The sequence below is a fragment of the Bombus pyrosoma genome, linkage group LG2 (assembly GCF_014825855.1).
Source record: "Bombus pyrosoma isolate SC7728 linkage group LG2, ASM1482585v1, whole genome shotgun sequence".
Lineage (NCBI taxonomy): Eukaryota > Metazoa > Arthropoda > Insecta > Hymenoptera > Apidae > Bombus > Bombus pyrosoma.
In genome coordinates, this window is record NC_057771.1 from 9,745,853 (window position 1) to 9,757,950 (window position 12,098).

At 47.9% G+C, this 12,098-nt stretch overlaps 1 protein-coding gene across 1 annotated transcript in view; it reads right to left on the reverse strand.

Moving 5' to 3' along the window:
• LOC122576812 (LIM domain only protein 3-like) overlaps positions 1-5,407 on the reverse strand; it is a 68,578-nt gene extending 63,171 nt beyond the window's left edge. The window contains exon 1 of the mRNA XM_043747605.1: positions 5,268-5,407. The gene's annotated coding sequence lies outside the window, so the exon portion shown is untranslated. The remainder of the gene's footprint in view (positions 1-5,267) is intronic.
• Between the last annotated feature and the right edge of the window lie 6,691 nt (positions 5,408-12,098).

Consider the following 12,098-nt stretch of genomic DNA (forward strand, 5'->3'; position numbering starts at 1 on the left):
GGTGAAATAGTCACTGGCGGCGTCACGGGCATACAAGCTTCACCCACGCTCGCTAACCGGTCCGATTATATTAATTAAATGGACATTATAATTAGCTAATTAAATCAAAAGCATTTCGGTGAGTCGAGCGTGCACACGTCCGATACGTACGATCGGGTGGGGGAAGCGGGAGCGTTGATTTTCGGAGTGGAGCGCGCGCGTTCGTGCTCCGTATCACAGTATGCGATAAAGGTTTCACAATGACACTGGTAAGCGGTATTGTCCAGCTAGATTTTCCATGATTTTACAGGCCCGAGCATCACAGCCCGGCTGAGATTACGCGATAATCAAATTCGTTCGTGGCAAACAAAATGTCCGAATGTTCGACCGTATTGTTAACCGCTGTGCATCGCATTAGGAGTTTGATGTTGTCGGCTGATCGAGCCATCGGTATAGTACGCTCATCGCCTCGGGCACAATTGAAATTTTCTCGTTTCTGCTGTAACCGATATCGCGGCAAGTGAAGATACGAACAAGGTGGAGAGAGGGCGGCTGTAGATTATTGTTCGATGGATTTTTTAATCGAATTTCGTGGGAGGTATCAACGTTTTCGAAAGAAAAACCGGGTCAATTAAAATTAATGGATAGCGTAATTAGGAAAGTCGTTACGGAAGCTCGCGCGCGAGATACGCTTCAATCCAATCAAGGAAACGAGTTCCTTTTCTCGTCTTTAAAAAACTATTAAAATCTCTGTTGGCTGAACGACCCGCGCAAAAACAAACTACCCCGCCTCTCTCTTTCTTCCTTCTCTCGTGATCCTATTCGTTTGCCGGAGACGTTAACGCGTTTTCGTTCTATTCCGTTAACCGATCCCATTAGCCGTAGAGACGTGAAATCGACAGAGAACGAAAAAGAGTAAGAGAAAGGAAGAGGAAGAGGGCGAGGATAAGTATTTCGGGTGTTCGTTATCGGCGTGTCGAGACATCGACGACGACGACGACGACGACGACGAGGAGGAAGAGGTTCAATTATTTTAACGAACATCACCGGGAAACGTCTCGATCGCGCGATCCCTAATCGCAAATAATTGTAAGCCGAAACTGCTGCTGCGGCGCCCGATACGCGTGTATATTTCCCCGTCCACCTCTTCGTCCCGTATATACATGCACAGGAAGCTTTGCAGGCCGGCCGGTTACAGTGACTCTCGAAAAGCAGCTCGTGTCATTAGTATGTTAATTGCTAACGGTCTGCCTACCTACTCGGCTGGCTGCCACATCGAATTTCGTATACGTATACGTCGCAGGGGCACGGCGTGTTTATACGTTAAGATGTTTAATCGCTTCTGTAATTATACTGTCCCTCAAAGGGTTAATTGTCCCATAAACCCATGAATACGTTAACGAGCGCGCCGTGTACCTCGCGAACATCGCCAAAGAACAAGGAGCCACGAGGAGGTTGGCGAGGGAGCGGGGCGAGAAGCCGGGGAAGCGAGGGATCGACGAAGCTCGAACGCACACACGCCAGCAACGACGCTTGTGGCGAGGGTGAAGTCACGGAAAGAAGAGGGTGGTAGATTGCGTCGTAATACAGATTTCCTCGACTCTGGCCGAGACCGACGTACGAACCTCAGGACGCGTCACTTTCGTCCCGAGCATGAAAAAGACGAAGTCGTGTAACACGCGACGTTCGAGAAGAACATACTTACAGAAGTGCGCGCGAATCGGAAAATCGAACGAACGAACGAACGAACGCGTTTTACAATTTTGGAGACGTCGTTCGCTGCTTTGAAGAGGAATTCAGCGCGAGAAGGGTTGATCTTTCTCCTCCGCTTAATGCAAACCGGCATAGGAATTTTCACGGAAATGGAAGTGTTGAGAAAGGAAACGACAGGGAAAGAGGGAGTGCATTGTCACTCCGTTATAATTAAGAAGATAGACTTTAAATCCAGAATGCAAAGCGAGGAAGAAGCGAGGCATTGAGAGAGAGAGAGAGAGAGAGAGAGAGAGAGAGAGAGAGAGTGGAGTCGTTGCGGGCTAAACGAGTGGTAAAAGGCCGGCCTGCGAGATGTAGAAGGGAGCACGACGGGACAGGGAGAAAGAGAGAGAGACTCGGATGGAAATTAATTCATTACTCTAATGCGTTGAGCGAGAGAATGGGCCGACAGTTGAAGCGTCGAGTGCCAAGTATTTCGCGAAAGATGGATGTCTCGTTTTCATTCCGAAAATTAACACTCTCCGTTACTTGCCAACCACCCAACAATCTTTTTTTTTCCTTCTTCCACGGCCTGACCCACCTTACTCAAATTCCTCCGTTACCGCCTGTGCCTGTCCCGCGTTTTGTCGTCACGCGACCGATTCTACTCTTCCTTATCTATCGTTCGCAATCCATGATTTTGGCCGCGTATCTCTTCTCAACGTCCGTGAGCACGTCGTCGTCAGGCTCGTTACTCGACATTGATATTCGATGTTGAACGCGATTGGTTTCTAGTTTCTACATATTAATATAGTCTCGTTACGTTTCACGTATCGTCGAGGATTTCGCTCAAATGTCTCTCTCGATCCTGCTCTAATCGACAAAGAGCATCTTAACACGGTTAAATCAACGAGGATCTCGAAAGAATGAGAACTCGAATCGAGATAGAAGCGGGCAGGTGCTTTCTAAATAGCCCGTGAAAGACTTCCTTCGAAATGCTAATCGATACACTTAGATCCTTTTAAGATAAACGTCATCGATTGACGAGGAAGCGAGTGGCGGCACCGAAACGGCCAAAGATAATAATTCCGTTCCGGCGGCGAACGACCAATCTCCTTTTCCATTTAACATACATCGCTAATAATATCTGACTAGCGGAATCGTGTTCTGCCTCGCGCTCTCTCTCTCTCTCTCTCTTTTTCTCACTATTCCGCTCCCTTTCACCGTCCTCGACCACTGGACGAGATCTTCCGACGAGTCTGTAGGGGAAGGTCGGAACTGCAATCCGGATATCAAGCGAATCCGGCAGACCGGACAGGTTGAACGCGGACGTGTCACAAAGTCGTCCTAAAGAGTACCATCGATACCAATTTAAAGCGAATATCGGCCGCGTTTTCGCGGATATACCATTATCGACTTCCAAATCGAAGTGATTTGGACAAGCTTTACCCGATCCACAGCCTTGCCGACCGTTCAAACAGCCGTCACGGACACGTGTAATTAAATTTAACGCGCTATCCGCTGACCTTCCCCGTGACCCACATACTCCAGCCATCCCGAACCAGCCTGTTTCTTTTCCACTATTTCCGTTTCACCGCTATCGCGTCCACTCCGCGAGACTCGATTTGATAATCGAATGGAAACGGTGAGCCGCGGCGCGGCGTCGCGCGGAAGCGCCATTAAAATCGAGGGTCGCGCTTCGCATATTGAAACGACGATGGTGGTAACGTCGTTTATCGGCCAGTCCGGAATTACCACGCACGATAGACGAATAGAGGGACGTCGATGTGGACGTGGTGCAATCGCAACGGCGAATTTCAACGGGATTGAAAAGAATAAAAACAAGAGGCGAAACATATTATAAAGGTCTCGGTAGGTACGGCGAAGAGTTACTGGTTCGCGGGAGAGCAGTTACGAACATCAGGTATGTCCGTAAAGCAATTAAAGGCTGAATTGCGCATTTGTTGGAATTTAAATGCAGCAGTTAAGGAAAATGAGTCGGTATTCGCGCACGATATAATTTACTCGTTCGGAAAAGCGCCAAACTAATTCCGCCGTTTCATATTCGACGTCTATCGATTTCGATGTCGAAAAAGGGAGGAAAGGCGAAAGAGAGAAGAGTAGGTTCGATCGAACGATCGTTGAACGATAATACGAGCGAGCGAGCGCGCATCGATCCGTGTTTACTTTTTTAAAATTCGTCGGACGGTCTGTCGGAAGGAAAGGGCACGCCGTGCCCTCGTCGCTCGTTGGTGATTGCGGATGCCTTCTTCACGGCCCCCGATGTAATTTTCTGAATGACTGCGTAATTAAAACTCTAATTTCCTGCGCTTAATTGACCGGAGTCTTGGTTCCCTCCTTGCTTGGGTTTCTCTCGCTCCTTACCTCGACACGACTACTCGCGCGCCAGTCACTCTCACCTCCTGTCGTCCCTTGCTCCATCTCGTAAAGCAAAGAAAGGAGAAGACAGCCCGCCATTCTTCGCGCCTTTAACGCGAAAACTTTTTGCGCGTCAGGCTTACGAGGTGGCGGCGTTAATCGAAAGAAATTTACGGCTTCGTACGCGCACGACCTCCACCACTAAACCTTTCGTTCGCCTTTCCCTCCTTTACGAATTCTCTTCTACGAATACTCTTTCGTGAATTCTCACTCCCGCCAGCGAAAGACACCAGATTCTTCGATTCGATCGAATCGCTGCGTTTCTCTTTCTTCGCCTTTTGCGATAAAAGCCCTTTGAACGAGGGACAAAAGTAGTCCTTGAAAACATACAACCGCGGCACTGTTTGCGCCCAATTTTCACGACGCTCGCGCCGCGCCGCCTACGAGTGTCTGGATAATTACATCCGTCTCTGCTGGCCGGAGGCAATTATAATTGCCGACTCCTTTCGTAATTATAAGTTTCTGCGAGACTTGGCGTGGCGTGCCAGCATGCTCGCTGGTACAGAGAGAAGGTTGGCTGCTGAGGGTACGTGTGCTCATGGCGGGCAAGGTCTGGCGGAAAGAGAAGAGACTATCGGAGGACGAAAAGCGAGGGGACGAGCGGCACGTTGCACGTGAAAACGTTAATTGGGGTGACCTGCTCAGAAACTAGTTACGGGAGCACTGTACTGGCATTCCACGGATCCCACGCGACATTGAATACATACATGCAAACGAACGGGTGAGCCAACTAACGTTTTATTCTATCTGAGAATATTTGCGTTCCACGAATATGGAAAGGCATTCTCGAGATCGTTGCATCGTATGATCGTTATTTATTGTCGCATCCTTACTCGTAGTTCTTTTCGTTTCTTTTCTCGAATTAATATCTTATCGTCGCCGTTGAACACGTTACAAACGTCCTTCGTTCGAGCGAAAACTCACGGGACGCCCTTTTAAGCAGAAAAGCTTCGTAACGAATAAATGGTATTGTGAGAACGGAGCATGAAATATGTAGTGTACCGAGGTGTTCCTGAGAACCACTGCGAGAACGACGGCAGTCGTGGAAGAAAGTGGAATTGCAAATAAAAAGTTGCAGAAGTAGCGCGTAAAGTATAAGGTAAACCAAAGTAAAAGGAGTGACTAGATGGTAGAGGATAGAAATGGATGTTACTTACTTAGACTTCGGAGCATTTCTATCCCTCCAGTTTCCTCTTTTCTCGCTCTCCATGTCGCTCATACGATTCCCTTGGTTTACTTCTCTTCGCCACGTCATTCTTCTTCATCAACCTCTCTTCTTATCCAGCTTTCTAGCAACGTCCACGTTGTTCTGCCTCTCTCCCTCCCTCTCTCTCTCTCTCTCTCTCTTCCTTTTCTTTAACACGCTCTCTAAATTCTGCTCCTTTGTTGCTTTCTTTATCATCCACTCCGCTTTAATCCATTTTATCGTCTTGCCTCTTTGTTTTTTCCCTTCCTTTATAATCCTCTTTCAGTTTCCCTTCCCGCCTCCCGCGTCCGTCTCTTTTTGTTCCTAAAAATATGACAGTTGCTAAAAATATGACAAAGTCGCATTGAATGGTAGCTTTTCACGTTTCCCACGGTGAAAGAGCTTTTCTTCTGGTCGCTGTCGCTTCTTCTTCTGCCATCCGAGAGGCAAACCGCTATCCTATGTCCCGTAAAATCCTCCTCGAACCCTGACGCACGGCTTCCGCAGTTCTTTCTAACTCGTTCAGCCACCCCTAAAGGTGTTGGTGAGTTCGTTTCAAAGGTGTTCGCCGAGAAACTTGCGGGACTACCAGATTTTCTCAAAGCTAATGATCTTCTTCGTTAGAGTAGCGACGCGCGTACAAAAGGCTCCAATTACGGTACCTAAGGAAAATTACGAAATAACGAGACCACCGTTCGACGCTCCCGGGCATACGGAATTTCGATCTTCCCCGTTAGACGCCAGCGTACCGCGAAGAGAACTTAATATTACGAATAAGAAATAAGGAAGGCCGACCACGAGCCAACCCTCCCTCCCATCGACATACCCACACCAATTGTCCTTCCTCGTACCTCGATTTCTTTTCTCGACGCGCGATTACGAAGACCGGTTAGTTTTTTGATCTCAACCGAAACTTCCACCCGCTTGTCCCACCCTCTCCGACACCCACACACAGCTGCTTTTTTAACCCTCGCTCCCTCCCCCCTCTCCTTTGTAACTGGCTCTCTTTTTCGTGGACGCCGCGATGGAAACGGTGGCTTCGTGGCACGGAGAAGTTAATTATAAGCGATACCAATCTCTCGGGGTTGTTGGGCGGTTGGTAGAACTGGGAAGCCATGACAGCCAATTACCACCCCGTGCCGACCCTCGCGCACGAGCCACCGCTCTCTTCATCCTTCTCCTACCCTCCCTCTCCTTTCACTTCACGTTCTCCTTCCTTCTCTCACTTTACTTCTTCCACACCTCTCCGTTCCTCCTTTTCCTTCACTCGAAACTTTCCCTCCCATTCTCTCCTGCCCTATCTTCCCTACATCCGTTTCACACGAACGCACGCACACGGTCGCGGTCACGGACGTTGATGCGCGCGTGCACGCCAACGCGTACACACTTACACGTGCTCTCTCCCGCCAGTATAGGAAATTAAAAGACTGGGCGATGATTGCGCGCGGCCCAGCCTGGCCTTTCCACCCCCTCCCCCTCCCCTTCCGCCGCAAACCACCCCGTGTCCCGGCTCTCGGCCTCCTTCGAAACCCTCCCTGCAATCTACCGTACCGGCTCGGCTACCACCGACAGAGGAAAGAAAAGAGAGAAGGCATTCGTTCTGCTTAGCGAAAATTACAGAATTGGTCGGGAAAAGTGATTGGGATTGGCCCTTTTACCGCGTTTCTCCGTGCCTCGTTTCGCCTCGTTAAAGCACCCGAAACGGACACCCTGTTTAACCTCCCTAGTTGTCTGGCTCGCCTCGTTCGCCGGAAGACGGATTTCGATTATACGTCTTCGACGTGGCCGCGTGTCTTAACTAAAATTGACCTTAAACGATACCACGTCCGAATGTAAACTCCGTGTAATCCGAAATCCTACGCCATCGTGCAGAGATCCGTAACAGGAACCCGGGCATCCCGTTGTTCGCGAATGAAATAACAAAAAAGATAAACGTTTTAGCCTTGTTCGCGCCTCGCAAGCGTTACGTTGAACAAACAGAACGAATCGAACTGGTAATGCGTCCATGTCGCAGAGCCTGCGCGCCATTCGTCCCGCGGATCGCTTCCATCCATTAGAGGCTTATGTCAACCGACAATAGGGATTAACCTTCGGCAGAATGCAACGAGAAAGCGGCAACGGCTGCCATGACAGCGATCGTACCGGGTGTCGTTTTTAAGCCGCTTCCTGGTAACGCAACGCCTTGTTTACAGTTCCTGTGAGAAACTCTGGCTCGTAGCTCGCTTGAGGAAAATTACATCCAGCTGAAATAGACGTTCTATAGTCGTCGGTTAAACGCGCTTAAGATGAGTTTACTTTGTCGCGTTTCCGATGTATGTTGTATCTCGATCTTATTCGCAATAACAAAGAATGGACAGGGAATCTTTTATCGAGGCTCCTGTGACCTCTGGAGTTGCGTTAGAGGACGACGACTCTAGAGGATGATTATTACAAATAACGCGAGGAATCCTGACTATCACCGGTTCGCGATTTAATAGAATTATTCGTCATACGCGTTCAGTTAATTAAAGTAGAATGGAAATTCTATAGATTCCAATTTAACCTGTTCAACTTGCAGTCCTTATAATGCACTATCCTGTTTCAGCTGTGGCTATTTTATCGATAATAATTGTACGAAGAACAATTATTGAAAGAGAATCTTCTCTCAAGGATCCTAAGACTCCTGCATCTACAGAAGGCAAACGATAAGTAATACGAAAAATTCTAGTACGTACTATGATCGCTGCACGATATCTACGAAGTGAAACGTACAGTTATAACTTTGCGTGGTTGGCAGAGTTGGCTTGTGCACCGAATAGATTAAGTCCATCAAAGTCCAGCAAAATGAATATTCTGTACACCCCGATCGAACCTGCTCGATCTGCATAAATACTTTTTCTCCTAGCTTGTACCTTATGACGTTCCATTTTATTTCAATTGTAGGTGTTGTGTTTGAAATAATAATAACAATAATAATAATAATAATATGAAAAATAAAAGCTAGAAAGAAAATTTCCTATCAAGGATCGAAGCGATTCGAGGTCTTCCTTCTAGGAGGAACAACAAACAACGAGGAATCCTGTACACCGCGACCTCTGTTCGATACCCATAAAGCGAAACGCTCGGTTATGACTTAGCGCGGTTGGCAGGGTTAGCTTGTTCGCCAATTAGGTTGAGTTAATTATAACCGATGGTTATCAGCCGGTTAACTCCGACAAGCCATTACCTCACTTTACCTCCTAGCATCCAGTCCCTCTTGCATCGCCGTCTGAACCTCATCTCTCTGCGAGTGTCACTTTGACGCGTCTGGTGTATCTCCGAGCCACCCTATGCGATCGGCATGCTAATTTCTTAAACTCTGCAATTTATAAAAGCGCGTACACACTTGCGACAAAGCGTCGTAATGAAAGGTTGCGGAGAAACTTCCCGCCGGTCTCTGTTTGTACGAAAACTTGCGACTTCCTCGCACGACATCAAAGCGACGAGTCAGGCTGCTCGTGAACAAGTCTTGAACGTAACTTGGATGCACGCTGCATTTGATAGCTTGTCTTTCTAACCCCGCTTAACGCTTTTTGCGAGTGTTTACAGGGCTTAATACTTTTCCAGATACCAGTGATCGCGAGCTTACTTGCTCTCTGTATAGCTATCGCGCCCACTACGAAATTTCTAAGCGATCGTTAATTCTAGAAAGGAAATGAAAATAGAAAGAAAAGGAATCGGAAATCAAATTTTCTATTTCTAGTTAAAGTTCGGGTTAAACCCGAAGTGAAGAATTCCTATTGAATCGAACATCGAGGCTTTTAGCCTAGAACAACAACGATAGGAATACGCCTAGAAATAAGAAATAATCATAGAAATAAGCCTAACGAGCGACAGTAGCGAAACAATGACGGAACCGAGGATTGCGCAATTGTCTGATCTCCGTGTGGCGCGTCTCGGGTAACGTCACAACGTTGAGACGGTATCGAGGCTGTTAATGATTTTTAGACAGTTTCGATGAAACAGAAAATTCAAAGCCGACCGTTCCGACGTTTCACGAAATTGCGTACACGTGTGCTGAAATTAGATCGTTTGCTTTGAAGCGATATTATGCCATCACGCGAGCAGCTAGTTCAAGATCAAAGCGAATCGAGTTTTTTCACGGTGTCTGGCCGCGGCATTTACCTGTGACGGAGACAAAAGAAAATTACGTCGCGTAATCAACCCCTCAACGACGTGTTTTAAAAACGAATTTGTTTACGTACTAATTTACGTATCAATAGCCAGTTTTTATTCGGGAACAGCTTTGTTAATTGCTTCTGAAAACGATATAGCCAAGGGGTAGCGATCGGAACGTATATTACCCCCTGCCTTTCAAAGTGTAAAATAACGCGACGTAAGCCCTTTACCGGCGTCATGGCCGACACGTAGAAAGGATGGCAGGAATCGAAATCGTACGAAAAGTTACTTTACCTAGCGAAGCACGATATTGAAGTTAACGGTCGAAGCGTTTCTCGAGAAATCAATCGGAGAATGGCCTCGTTAATCTGGCGGGGTGGTTTCTGGATGCTCGGTTGCTCTTACATCACGTAATAGTATCGGGCCATCCCCCCGTTGGCCTTAACCCCCACGACCTCTCCCCCGCGGCAACTCTTCGGTCCGAACCACCCTTACCCTCTCTCTCTCTCTCTCTCTCTCTCCTTCAACCTCTCCGCCGTTTCCCAGCTAAGTCTGCGAGTGACTGAGTGGTTATTTAGGTAAGAGCCAGTCTCCCCGCGCAGAAGCTGCCACCCACCCCTCTCGCGCCACCACGCTTAAGTAATGGTCCCGCAACATATTGTGCAAAGAAAAACTCGCTCGCTTATTTACGCTACTCCGCTTGACGGAGAGAAAGAGAGAGAGAGAGAGGCAAGGAGAGCGAGTTTCTTCCGACTTGTTTGAGGCTCGATTGGACGAGAAAAGATTGCAGATCGAGACAAATACCGATGACGGAGATGTTCTCAGGACTGCGGCAAAAGATTAGAAGCGATTAAGCTCAAAGATATCTATGGTAGCTCGAAACAGCAAGATATAAATAGCCGGTAGCTTAGAGGTCAAGTCAAAAATATCTAGTTATATTAAACTTCTTCTTGCTTTTGATATAGCTGATCTTACTCTCGTCGATTTTTCCAACCAACCGCTTACGTAAATATAAACTAATCAGAATTATTCAATGGAGAAAATATCGAATCGAGGTTCTCTAGACACGAACTTCCCTCGATAACCGATGAAAATGAAATTTCGACCGCTGGTCGTTCAACGAAGCCGTATTTCGAACTAACGATTCCCACCTCCAAGTGTGAAATACTCGGAGCTCAACCCTAAGGGATCTTTCATCGGCCAATTAATGGGAGAAAGATCGAACGGTAAGAGTCATTGGATACCGATTTGCATCGTAATGCGTGCACCCCCGGTGGCCAGGGTTAACGCAACAAAAATAACATCGGCTAAGCTAAGGGAAGCTCATACGTGCTGCTCCTACTAATGCCGGCCTATCCGTACAAATAGCTGCTACTCGACCGGCATAATTACGGATTAGATGAACGGAAGATAGCTCTTAACTGCTCCGCGCGAAGGGTGGCTACGGAACGCGGGATGACCGCCACCATCATTCGGGATCAATCGGGGTGCACGCGATTCTGCACGCACACGCATGCCACACACTCAGCTCGGTGAACGATACCTTCTCGCATCTCGTGGTTCCCTGTAGCGGAGTTAGCCGGCACGTGTCGAAGCGCCGGTACACGTGCGACTCTCTGACGAGAATCGATATCCTTCCGTACCCCTCGTGATATCGGCCACCTCGTATATTATTTTAACGCGCTTTAAGCTCCCTTCTCAACCCGCGATCCTTCGTACGTACGAATTTGTCTACCAACGCGCAGTTCTGCAGTTCCCATGACGCGTAATCGCTTAATGATTTTCGCCACGCTCGCGATTTCGTATGTACGTATTGTCTTCTTTTATGTCGACGTTAGGTACGTTACAACGAAGAATGTCTCTTGGGGCAACCGCGTTTCGTATTTGTAACGGCCGGTCGACCGTGTTCATTCATCGTGAAACTCGATGAATTAGCGACGTGAAGCACCGTATTCGTCTAATTGGAGATTCAGCATCCTTCACCGCGCGCAAAGGTAGTCGAACGTTCTATTTTGGAGATTCGTTTTCATGTTTTCATTACGATTCGAAAGAGATAAATGGGTTTTGATAGCGCGGCGTTGGCTGGCGATTTAATTAATTTTTAAGCGAAAGACAAAAACGGTGGCGTGCAACGGCGAACAATGGGACCATTTGAGCAATAAACAAAAACGGGTACGCGGACGCCGATGGAACAGTCAGCGGCGACACGCGGGAGAACGGTAGGGTAGAGATGATCTGATTACGACCGCATCATGGGAAAGTCAACTCGCAAAGCGAGGGTAGAAACTCGATTCATCCTATCGTATCCTATTGTGCGAGCACTGTCACCGATGCGTATAATTCGAAGGGATCCAGCGCGCGTCCGCACGCTTCGGCATTAATTTCCAAGCACAAAAAGGTGCAGCACGGCAAACCCAGCGCGCTCCGTTCGCCTCCCATCGTTTCATCGTGCACGCGATCGAAATTCGAACGCGAACCATTAGCGTTTCCCGGAAGCTACTTTCTACTGGTTCTCGGATTTCGACTCCTAGCTGCAACAGCAGCAGCAGCAGCAGCGTGGAATCGATAAAGATCGAAATAGGGGTGACTGTGACCGAGGAGATATCATTAATCGTCCGGCGAAAAATTTGGGAATCGGGAAAAGCGCAGAAACGGGTATCGTTCT